Below are 11,573 nucleotides of genomic sequence, written 5' to 3' on the forward strand. Positions count from 1 at the left end.
CTGTTGGTATTAACACAGTCCAAGGTGCTGTTTAATTGTGTTGGTATAGTGATGTGATGGTGGAACTTGGACAGAGTGTCTGTCAGGTTTACATGGTTGAAATCTCCTGCACCCACGTAAAAAGCCTCCGGGTCCTTATGCTGGAGTGAGCTGATGTTGTTGTGTAGCTCCATTGTAGCTCTCTTCAACTTCAACCTTTTAACAGAAGGCATCAAGTTAGTGTCCAAAATTTTGTGGACTCCATTCTTCCTTTTACTCGTGAAATGTTTCCTGTGCCGCTAGCTGCTATACAAGCCCAATACATGATTAATCCACCCCGTGCTCAACAGTTGGACAGAGGTTCTTTTCATTAAACTCTGGACCCTTTCTTCTCCAAACGGATCTTTGCTCATTGTGGACAAAAAGTTCCATTTTAACCTCGTTGGTCCACAGAATTTGTTTCCAAAATGCACACCTGAACCAGGTAATCAGGGACTCATGACAATTACCTGCTTCAGGTGTGTACACCCAATAAGAACATGCCAGAGCAGGGTATATTGGAAAACATGCAGGAAGGCGGCTCTCGAGGACCAGGGCTCCCTACCCCTGCTGTAGACTGACATTTCTTAATTACATTCCACAAAGAGGATATTAGCATCTGAAAAAGCTTTGGTATCTTCTTGTAGCCTTCTCCTGCTTTGTGAGTATCATGATGTTGATTGTTGGAGCAATGTCAGATGATTCACATTATTTAAACGATGATTGTAAACATCGTTGTAAACAATCCATGACACTGTCATGTCTCAGCTTTTCCAAAGGGGGCGTTGCATACTATATGAATGAATGAATGACTATTCTTTATTAAAGTGTCATGCACTCAGGTGCCCAGCCCACATGGGCTTATATGACACTAATGAACAAAAATCAGGTAAGATGGCCATAACAAATAGTCCTCAGTGAATACCATCAACATAACTACACACATTATCACAAATCAATTACAAATCAATTACAATCTTTCTGAATACAGTGTGTCCTGTCTTAAATTCCACGCTTTCTCAATAAAGTTAACCACACAAAAGATTTCATTTTTTAATTAACCACTGCAAAATTTCTCCTTCACGCGACCAAAACAGATCAGGGTTTTTCTGCTGTATCACATTATACAAATCAATTCTCACATCATTATACAATGGACAGTAAAACATAAAATGAAATTCATCTTCCACTAAACACAAATCAAAGACTGTACACAACCTGTCCTCCTCCGGGACTCCTTTAAAGCACCCCACTTCCACCTCTAGGGGCAGCACTCCTGCTCTGAGCTGAGCACACAGGGACCTCTGTCTTCTTTTTAAATTATATTTAACATATGGCTCAGTAGAGAAACTTTCCTTAAACTGTAAATAACTTCTTAGCTTTGGCTTTTGTAAGACATTAAGTTTCCATTGCTCTTTATAATTTTGAAGCAAAATATTTTTAATATACATAATATTGCACTGTAGATTGTTGAAAAACAAATATCCTAAATTTGCAACTGAAAATAGTTCAAGAACCTCTTTAGACCAGGGACATCTGTGTGCTCTGTCCCAGTTAAAAACTTTTCGTGTAAGTCTTTCCTCTGGTAGACTTACAAGGCGGTTCCACAGTCTGAGGACTTCTGCTCTTTGCCGAATCACACATGGCTCCCACCCCATGTCGGCCTCTATGGCAGCTCTGGTGGTAAATCTATGAACTCCCAGGAAGTATCTCAATGATCGGGCGTGAACTTTATTACATTCTGGGGCATCTTCAAACCCCCAAACTCCAGCAGCATAAAACATATATATCCTGCAGGGTGCCCAAACTTTTACACACACCGTTATTTAGTTTCTATTATTTTTAAAGGGTAAATGATGGAGATAATGACTCATTTTTTTAAATATTAAAAGAATGTCAAATCTTTAAACTGATTTATTTAGAGGATTTTTCAATCTGCCCTTGGCTTCTTTATGTACAAAAATATAACATTTTAACTGGGGTGCACAAACTTTCAAACACCACTGTAATATGAACAGTTTCCCCACTGGTGGAAACATTCACTCTAGTCTCTTTTTCCTCTTTTCTTTGACCTTGTTGGAAAAGGTCATAGCATCAAGAAAAGCTATTGGAGAAATTCATCAGACGGCTGAACTGACTCTAAGCTGTGATCCAAAAAATGTTCAGAAAATCTTCCAGTGAAATATCAGAAAGTTCTTCACCTGAAACCTTCTCATCCTTCAGGGAGTTCAGCTCATTTACTGACCTCAGAGTCTTCAGTCTGCAGTCTGGACTCTCCAGAAAACCACACAGATGAAGAAATCCTGAATCCTGGATGTTGTTCTCACTCAGGTCCAGTTCTGTCAGACTGGACAGGTTGTGATTCTCAAATGAACTCAGAGTTTTACCGCTGATCTCTGACAAACTGCAGTCCTTCAACCTGAAATCAGACAGAAAAGTGTTCAGGAGCAGTGATGACCGCTGGAGTTCCAGCAAGTAAACAGAGTTTCACCAGATTTTCAAAATTACTAAAACAGATCAATTTTTATATAAATCATCATCACAAAATCTATTCAATGAAAAATTTAGAGGCGACTTTCCTGTTGAAGCTTCTGAGGAGCTGGTGAGTTCAGTTTGTGTGTCTGATGCGCTTCTGTCTTATAAAGACATTGCAGCAGTCTGTTACTTTGTTTTGTCTTTTATTTTCATTTGCAGAAATATTCACGCACGAGCAGAAACTCAGTGAGCATGCGCACGTGGCACCCTAGGTATGTGCGCTTGCACGGACTCTAGATGCTTCCACACTGGCGTATGGACACACGCTCAGCAGGTGGTATCCACACCAGAGCAGTGCGGTTACGCATGCCGTGGCAGGGAGGAGATTTTTCTTCTATTGTATTTTTACTGTTCATTAGCGCTCTTCTGCCACCTGCAATATGGACAATCTCGAAGCAAAATGTAAAAGCGGTGGAAGTCCCCCAAATTTTGCCCCATATTTTATGTTTTCACAACTCTGTCCTTTTATTTATTTTTTTATTTTTTATTTTTTTTACTTTTCCTGTCCAACCGCTGAGCCAACAGATGTGGGCTGAGAGTCTCTAGTGTTGGGCAGATTTTACAGTCACAACATGGGGTTTATTGAGTATAAACCCCTGTTGTATTTCATGCTAAACTTTATTTATATTGACTAAGTTTTACTTTATTTTTTTTTTTCCTTGTTGGACCGGATGGAAAAGAAGAAGCGGGGTGGGGCTGGGAAAAAAGAGAAAGAAGAAGATGGCAACAGAAGGAAGCAACATCATGAAACAACCAGGACTAAGTAACAAACTAGAATGGGCGGGGCCTGTCTACACACACACACTGTAGTTAAACGCACACTTGTTGGCCAAAATAGTCTCCACATCTAAACTAGTCATAATGTACTCAGTGCAACTGCAGCTCACACACTCCATCATAAAAACCCATTCAGATAAAGACTTTCATTCTGTCACACAAACGGTTAGTCCTAAGGTGAGCTGATACCTGTGCTCAGGTGAGTGTTTATGTTTCGCTGAGGTGGATGGTGATGGAATGTACTCAGGGGGAGAGCGCCCGGCCATCCCCACGCCAAGACCCCCCACCGGGGCAGCAGCTGCAGCCAGGACCCCCCCAACACCCACCATAGAGCTGCAGAGAGAAACCGCTCACCGGGCAATCCCGCCAAGCACCCAGACCAGGACACGCGGGGCCACCGCAGAGGACCCACACACCCGAGAGCAGAAAGACACAGGAACACAGAGAGTGCAGGCCCCAGCCCAGCCAGAGGAGCAGCCCCCCCACCCCGCCAGGAGGGCCAACGCGGGACCCCACCCCCGGAGAGCCCCCCAACCCCCGAGGAGCAGCCCATCACCACCCAGCGGCGCAGAGGACCCCCCCGCCCCACCCCAGGTACGAGCCAGGGCCCCCCAAGGGCGACCCACCCCATACTCCAGACAACCACCCGCCCCTGCCGCAAGAGGTCCAGGGGGGGAGAAAGGCAGGGCACGCCCACCCCCTCCAAGGAGAGGGGCACTCAAGAGAAACGGAGGTCCCAAGGAGTGATGTAAACATGGCCCGACCAGGCACACCCACTGATGAAGTTTTGGAGAGGACTAGTTCTCAAGAGCAAGGACCGGACTCCGCACCTCCGAGACCTGGACACCCCCAGGCTCCGATGTAGTTTAATCCCCTGCTAGATCTTAAATCTCGAGGATCCCACTCCCGGCGTGGAGACCGCTGGGCCCAGGAGACTGGCACCCAAGAGACAAGACCACCTGGCCGAGGTCCCCCCCACCAGAGATGGGGCCCTAAATGTCTATGGTGCAGTTAAAATTGGCGGGAAGGGCACTGAGAGGACATCGACTGTTTGCTGGCAGTGATGTCCAAGCAACCCCCCACCAAGGGGTCCTACTTGTCTAAGGTGCAAATAAAACCAAGGTGAGGGGCGAAACCATGCAGCGGCCACAGGAGGAGGGCCACTGGCAAATAGTCCACCCCCCGCAGTGCACTGCAATACAGACACCCTCCCCTTCACCTGATTGCATGTTTATATGAGGTAGGGGATATGTTGGAGTCAGTTGGCAGACTGACCCTCGATGGTGGGCCCCTGTCCCCCTGCCCCCCTCCCACGTTGGGTCAAAGTTCCCCCAGCCCAGGGGCTCCACCCCTCGAGAACCGACCCACAAGGCGCTACACCCCCTGCAAGGAGGGAGGAGCCCAGAAGGAGCCAGTCCCAGGGACAAATCCGAGCTCCCGTCCCCAAGCACCTCTCCTGTGGGTGCACTGGTCAGGCACCAACGGGACCGAAGCGGCTGGACCGATGTCTCAATGGAGACCACAAAGCGCCAGACCCCCCAGGCCCCATACCTAATGGGACCCCCGTTCCCTACAGAACACCCCCCCCCACACACACACACACACACACACACACACACCAGGCGGTTAGTTGTACTTCAAGAAAATTTTCATTGATGTGAAAATAAAATAGTTTTATGTAAAAATATTGTCTTTTGTAACTTTGTTAAACAAAGTCAAAGGACGGTGAAAAAAACAATTAAAATCAAATTTGTAATGAAAATCTGGGATTAGACTTTTTGGCCATATTGCCCAGCCCTAAGTCATAGATTTTTTAAAATCTGCTAGAATTCCATCTCCATCTCATATAAATCAGTCATCTTACATTCATTATTGACATATAAACCTTGCACCAGAGGCAATGTGGGGTTTAGTGTCTTGCTCAAGGGCACTTTGACACATGGGCGGGGAAGGTGGGAATCCAACCCAAAATCTTCTGATTGGGAGTCAACCACTCTACCACTACATCACAGCTACCCCTCACATGAGTCTTTGAAATGTTCACTTTGTCACTTTGTACATTTTCCCAAAATCAGACAGAGAAGACATTAATTCTATAAATGATCGTTCTGGATTCTCCAGAAACACCAAAAACATCATCATCATCTGCAGATGTTTGAAGAGAACAAGCGGCTGCAGGAAGATGCTGCTGCAGATCTGATTCTGAATGTGGACATTTCTGCCCCCAAAAAAATCCCCCCACCGTCTCAGTGACAAACATGGATTCTTACTTCAGAGTCTGAAGTCTGTAGTCTGGACTCTCCAGAAAGCCAGACAAATGAGGAAATCCTGAATCCAGCAGGTCTCTGTTCCACCTGAGATCAAGTTCTGTCAGATTGGACGGGTTGGACTTTAGAGCTGAGATTAGAGGTTTCCAGATGTTCTTGGACAAACTGCAGTTCATCAACCTGAAAATAATAAATTATAATAATAAATTTTAAATAGTAAATGCCTTTCTTGGCACTCAAGGTTGCCTCACAGTACATAAATAAAAACATAAAAACACAACAATAGCATAAAAACAAAACAGCTAAAAAACAAACACAATAGTGAGTCAACAGTTAAAATTACAGGTAAGTGTCAGGTATTGAATGCAGTCTGAAAGAGGTAAGTTTTTAGGTGTTTGGAGAATTAAGAAAGCGAGTCCATATTTTGTAGATCAGAGGGGAGGGAGTTCCAGAGTTGTGGGGCAGAGGTGCTGAATGCTCTACCCCCATGGTGATGAGACGTGATCATAGAGGACCCAGTCGGAGGGAGGAAGAGGATCTGAGGGAGCGGGTAGGAGTAGCGACAGTCAGGAGCCCTGAAAGATACGGAGGGGCGAGGTTGTGGATGGCTTTGAAAGTTAAAATGAGGATTTTGTAGGTGATCCGGAGAGATACTGGTAGCCAATGGAGCTGCTGTAGGATGGGTGTATTATGCTGAATGGAGGAGGTTTGGGTTATTATCCAAGTAGCTGAGTTCTGAACCAGTTGAAGCTTACAGAGGGTTTTTTGAGAAAGTCCAGAAAGAAGGGAGTTACAGTAGTCAATACGGGAGGTGACGAGACTGTGGACCAGGACAGCTGTGGAGTGAGGGGTGAAAGAGGGACGGAGACGACGGATGTTACGGAGATGAAAGTAAGCGGTCCGGGTGATGTGGTTGATGTGGGCAGAGAAGGACAGAGTCCTGTCAAGGATGACACCCAGACTCTTAACCTGAAGGGAAGGGGATATGGAGGAGTTGTCGAGGGAGAGAGAGAAATTACAGTTTTTACTGAGGATGGAATTGTGCCAACAATGAGAAGTTCAGTCTTATTGCAGTTTAATTTAAGAAAGTTTGCTGTGAACCAGGACTTGACTTCAAGTAGACATTCAGAAAGGGAGGAAGGTGGAAAAGTGGAGCCAGGTTTGGAGTAGATGTAGAGCTGGGTGTCATCCGCGTAGCAATGAAACTGGACGTTGTGCTTCCGAAAAATGTAACCGAGGGGGAGAAGGTAGACGATGAAGACCAGGGGCAGGACAAAGCCGTGGGGCACACCTGTGGTGACGGGGGTCATGGGAGAGGTGAATGATTTTAACTGGATGAACTGCGTGCGACCCGAGACATAGGAATGGAACCAGCTGAGGGGTAGGTTGGCGATGCCAATATTGGAAAGTCTGTCCAGAGGATTGGGTGGGAGATGGAGTCAAACGCCGCACTCAGATCTAGCAGGAGGAGGATGGAGATTAAACCGGCGTCTGCAGCAAGGAGAAGGTCATTGGTGATCTTGAAGAGGGCTCTGTACTGTGGAGGGGGCAAAAACCAGACTGGAGCTGTTCATATAAATTGTTGCTGGAGAGATGAGCACGGAGTTGAGCGGCGACAGTTTTTTCCAGAATTTTTGAGATGAATGGGATGTTTGACATTGGGCGGAAATTATTGAGGTTGGAGGGGTCTGAACCAGGTTTTTTAAGTATGGGGATGATGACTGCTGATTTGAGAGTAGAGGGGACAGTTCCAGTCTTAAGTGAAGCGTGAATGATGCTGGTGATGAGTGGGGACAGAGAAGGGAGAGCAGCCTTGACCAGAGCAGTGTGGGTATAGGATCAAGCTGGCAGGAGGAGGTGTTGATTTTTTCAATAATTACAGTAATTTGATTAACTGACGGGAGGTTAAAATCAGAAAATAAAAGTAGTGGGGGAGTCAGAGCAGCAGGGATTGTATTTTGGCTTAAGGAAGGCTGAAGTTGCTGGTGGATTTGCTCAATTTTGGATGTGAAAAATGATGCCAAGGTGTTACAAAAATCTAGGGAGTACAGGTGGGGGGGTAGTGAATTTGGGCATGTTGTTGTTTTGGAGAGGATAGAGAAAATGACTTTTGTGTTTCCTACTGAGAAGTTTACTAGACCAGAGAAATAAGTGATTTTTGCCTTGGAGATGGAATCATTGTAATGAGAAATATGGTTGGTGTACATTCGCCCTGAGACGCTGGGGTGCGTGATGTAAACGAACCCCAGAGGAGTTGCGTCGTTTATGGAGGTGAAGTCATTCGGCTGCTGCCAGGTTTCTGTTAAACACATGAAGTCCAAGTGTTGATCGATGAGGAGATCTCTGATGAGGTGCCCCTTGCTCGTGAGCGAGCGGACGTTGAGGAGACCGAAGTTGGCGGTGGTGCTGGATAGCTTTGCAGCAGCGATGTTGTTAGCTGCCAGGGCCAGACAAGCTAGCGTGCTAGGGTCTGCGCGGCGGCGGGAGTTCCTCAGAGGACGTCGGGTAGTGGACCAGAAAGACCAGATTGAGTTGGAGGTACCATCCTGCAGGATCCGTCGGGAGCCGCGGTGAATGTATCTCTGACGGGGCTGATACAGGATGTCCGGGTGCTGGAGTAACGCTGGCGGAGGAGCATCAAGTGGACTCGGGCGGAGTTTGGCGAAGTCGAGAGCAGAGTAGTGGAGGAGAGCTGTCAGTGGAAGCTTGACCAGAGACAGGATGGTCCAGGCGAGTAAAATCCACACAGAGTTTATCCACGTAGTTGCAGACGTGAGGGGAAACCAGCAGGCAGGCTAGCTCTCACTCACGACTGGATGTTGGTCTGAATCAGAAGTGATCAGATCCCGGTGACAGACCACAAGTTGGTGGAAAAAAGAGGTAACAAAAAAGAATCCACGACTTGGCCAGAAAAATAAAAAAAAAAACAAGGTCCACTGTTATACTTTAAATTGACTTAATTATAGTCCAGGGGAGCAGCGGCAGCCAGAGACGCGCCAGCGTTCAACCCACCCCGGAAGTGGTGAGACAGAAAAGTGTGTTCAGGAATAGTGATGGAAGCTGGAGTTCTGGGAACTTGGCAAATTCAATCAGGTGGGACCCGTTCTGATGAGAGATGGACAGATTAAATATTCAGTTTAAATTTTAGGCTGAAAAATGGTAACGACCCAAAAAGGAAAAAGCATTACGCCTTCGTGGAGGGGGCTCTGTTTTTCAAATCATTTGTCTTTGAACACAAAAACATGATGGCAAACAAAAATGCAATAGATTTTAAACTAACCAAAAGTAAAGTTGACTCGTGACTTGAGTCTGACTTTAACATCAACAACTTGGGACTTGACTTGGACTGTAGCCCTCAAATCCAATGATTAAAACGTATATCGACAAACCCAGCGCTGTGGTCTCTCTGTTTGTGTTTGTTTGAATATGTGTGTGATGTCAGAACAACATCCAATCAAATAAGAGCCACTGTGGTTTGATCCAAAAGTCCAACCAAACAAATTGATAAAGAAGCGGCACGTAAAAAGTGCCTATTTGAACTGGAATTTATTGAAGACAGGACACAACTGGAAGATATACGGTGTTCTGCATCTAAATGAAAGGTTTTTGTGCTGATAATCACTGGATAAGGGGAGAAATAGAAAGTTGTGTTAGTCTGGAGGCGGAGCTGTCAGAACAGACTCTTGAGGGAGCTGTTGACATAGATCATACGTCAGCACGTTTCCAACTGCTCGTTTTCGTGGGTATGGGAGGGGCTGCTGAGGACAGTGCAGGTTTTTAGAGGATTACTCTTAAATGCATGAAGGATCAAAATGGAACTTTGGAGTCCTTTATAGAGAGGAATGAACAGTAAAATGCATTTAAAACCTCAAAAAGTAGAAGTTTCATGGTAGGGCCCCTTTAAAGTCACTTAAAAACTCCTGCGTTCGCACCTGACCTTTAACTCCTACGTGTGAGCTCGTGTTAGTTCTCATTTAATACTTGCTGCTTTGCTTTTTTAATTTACTGCTTTAAAGGTTTTAGTCTGCATTTGTGGGCATGTATGGATTTGTATTTGAGTGCTTCACATTCCAGTATGAGATGCATACTCCAATATTTGTTCACTTATCTGTTCTATAAATGAAATTTACATGATTTTAATCAATGGCTGTACGGTGGCGCAGTGGTTAGCGCTCTTGCCTCACACCAAGACGGCCCCGGTTTAAATCCCGGCTGGGGGATTTGGGACCTTTCTGTGTGGAGTTTGCATGTTCTCCCCGTGCATGCGTGGGTTTTCACCGGGGACTCCGGCTTCCTCCCACTGTCCAAAAACATGATTCATAGGTTAATTGGTGATTCTGAATTGCCCCTAGGTGTGAATGTGAGAGTGTATGTCTGTGTGATTGAGGCCCTGCAACAGATTGGCGACCTGTCCAGGGTAAACCCCGCCTTCGCCCATCAGTAGCCGGATTAGGCTCCGGCACCCCCGCAACCCCAAAAGGGACAAAGCGGTGAATGAATGATTCTAATCAATTCATTCTTGAATGTAGGCCTACTCAAAATCTCTATTCTGTCCAATTTGTATCTTCTATGTTTATAAAAAGATACTGATATGAGATATGAAAAGCAATCAGCCGTTGGTAAGTATATTGGGTTCATATGTTTGTAAATCTGAGTCTGAAATAGTCAGTGCCTAATCAGCCACTGTCGTGCTCTGTCGTGAGGGGATGTGACATCCAGACTTACTCTTGTTCTTTTCCACCTGCAGGTTACCAGGATTGTAAACATGGTGAACTGGATTTTTGCTACAGAGAAATAATTTTTTGATTTTTGAAGAGGGGATGCAAGAACTCTGAGGCATTTTAACTAGGGATGTATTGATCAGGTTTTTTTGGCCAAATTTCGATTTTGTGTATTTGTCAGAAAGTACACTGTTTTGGTTTACCACTCATTGTGTTTTGTTGTTATGGCTTCTTCGATAACAAGCCAGTGGACTGTAATTGTGAATTATTCTATGGCTAAAATCTGGTATATTTTACATATAATTGTAAATGTTCATTAATATGTAAAATACCTTTCTTATATAAACATCTGTTTATTTAAAATCTTCCAGTGAAACATCAGAAAGTTCTTCACCTGAAACCTTCTTCTCATCCTTGAGGGACCTCAGCTCATTTACTGACCTCAGAGTCTGCAGTCTGCAGTCTGGCAGCTCTAGAAAACTACACAGATGAAGAAATCCGGAATCCTGGAAGTTCTTGTTCCAGCTCAGGTCCAGTTCTGTCAGGTTGGATGGGTTGGACTTCAAAGATGAGACCAGAACTTCACAGCTGATTTCTGACAAACTGCAATTTATCAACCTGAAATCAGACAGAAAAGTGTGTTCTGGAGCAGTGATAACAGCTGGAGTTCTAACTTGCTTTTGGGCTCAGAGAAGCTTTCAGCAGCAGGACCGAACCAGAAACACCTCCAGGTTAGCAAGAAGCTCAGTAGTTTGTGTCTAAGATGAATGCTCTGCAAGACTAAAATTTCAACTGATGTTTTAAGAAACTGGCTTTTTTACAGCTGGAGTTTTTTTTTACATCAGCCTTGTCCCCAGAGCACATCAGAACAAACCTGCTTATGATTTTCATTCTTCTTGTCATTTAAAAATGTTAAGTTTAGTTATTGAGTGGAACTACAAACAGTGCTTCTTTTGACCCTTTAGCCCCGCCCCCAGTCATGTATAAAAACTACCTCCAGAGGCTCTTCTATCTAACCCAGCAAAGATTTTGTCTTTAGAAGCATACAGACGGAGAACTAAAAGCCGACCTAAAAACTACGTGAACTGAAAGATCTGGTACTGATCCAAGCTCAGTAAATAAGCACCAGAACCAGATCTGTGGGAAAAACCTGTCAGTCCACCATAGTTTGACCTCCTCACACCTGTTCATAAGGAGCTTCTGCTCTATGGGTCAGAAATGTGCTGCAATCGCTTGTCCTTTTAAATCTGCAGTT

General features: G+C 45.0%; 1 long non-coding RNA gene across 1 annotated transcript; it reads right to left on the minus strand.

Moving 5' to 3' along the window:
* Window positions 1–2,269: 2,269 nt before the first annotated feature.
* LOC112142347 lies at window positions 2,270–10,934 on the minus strand. Its single transcript, XR_002918576.2, has 3 exons — window positions 10,760–10,934; window positions 5,601–5,777; window positions 2,270–2,437 (listed from the first exon to the last, which is right to left on the minus strand). It is a non-coding gene; the product is annotated as an uncharacterized LOC112142347 (long non-coding RNA).
* Window positions 10,935–11,573: the final 639 nt, after the last annotated feature.

The sequence above is a fragment of the Oryzias melastigma genome, unplaced genomic scaffold (assembly GCF_002922805.2).
Source record: "Oryzias melastigma strain HK-1 unplaced genomic scaffold, ASM292280v2 sc00461, whole genome shotgun sequence".
Classification (NCBI taxonomy): Eukaryota; Metazoa; Chordata; class Actinopteri; order Beloniformes; family Adrianichthyidae; genus Oryzias; species Oryzias melastigma.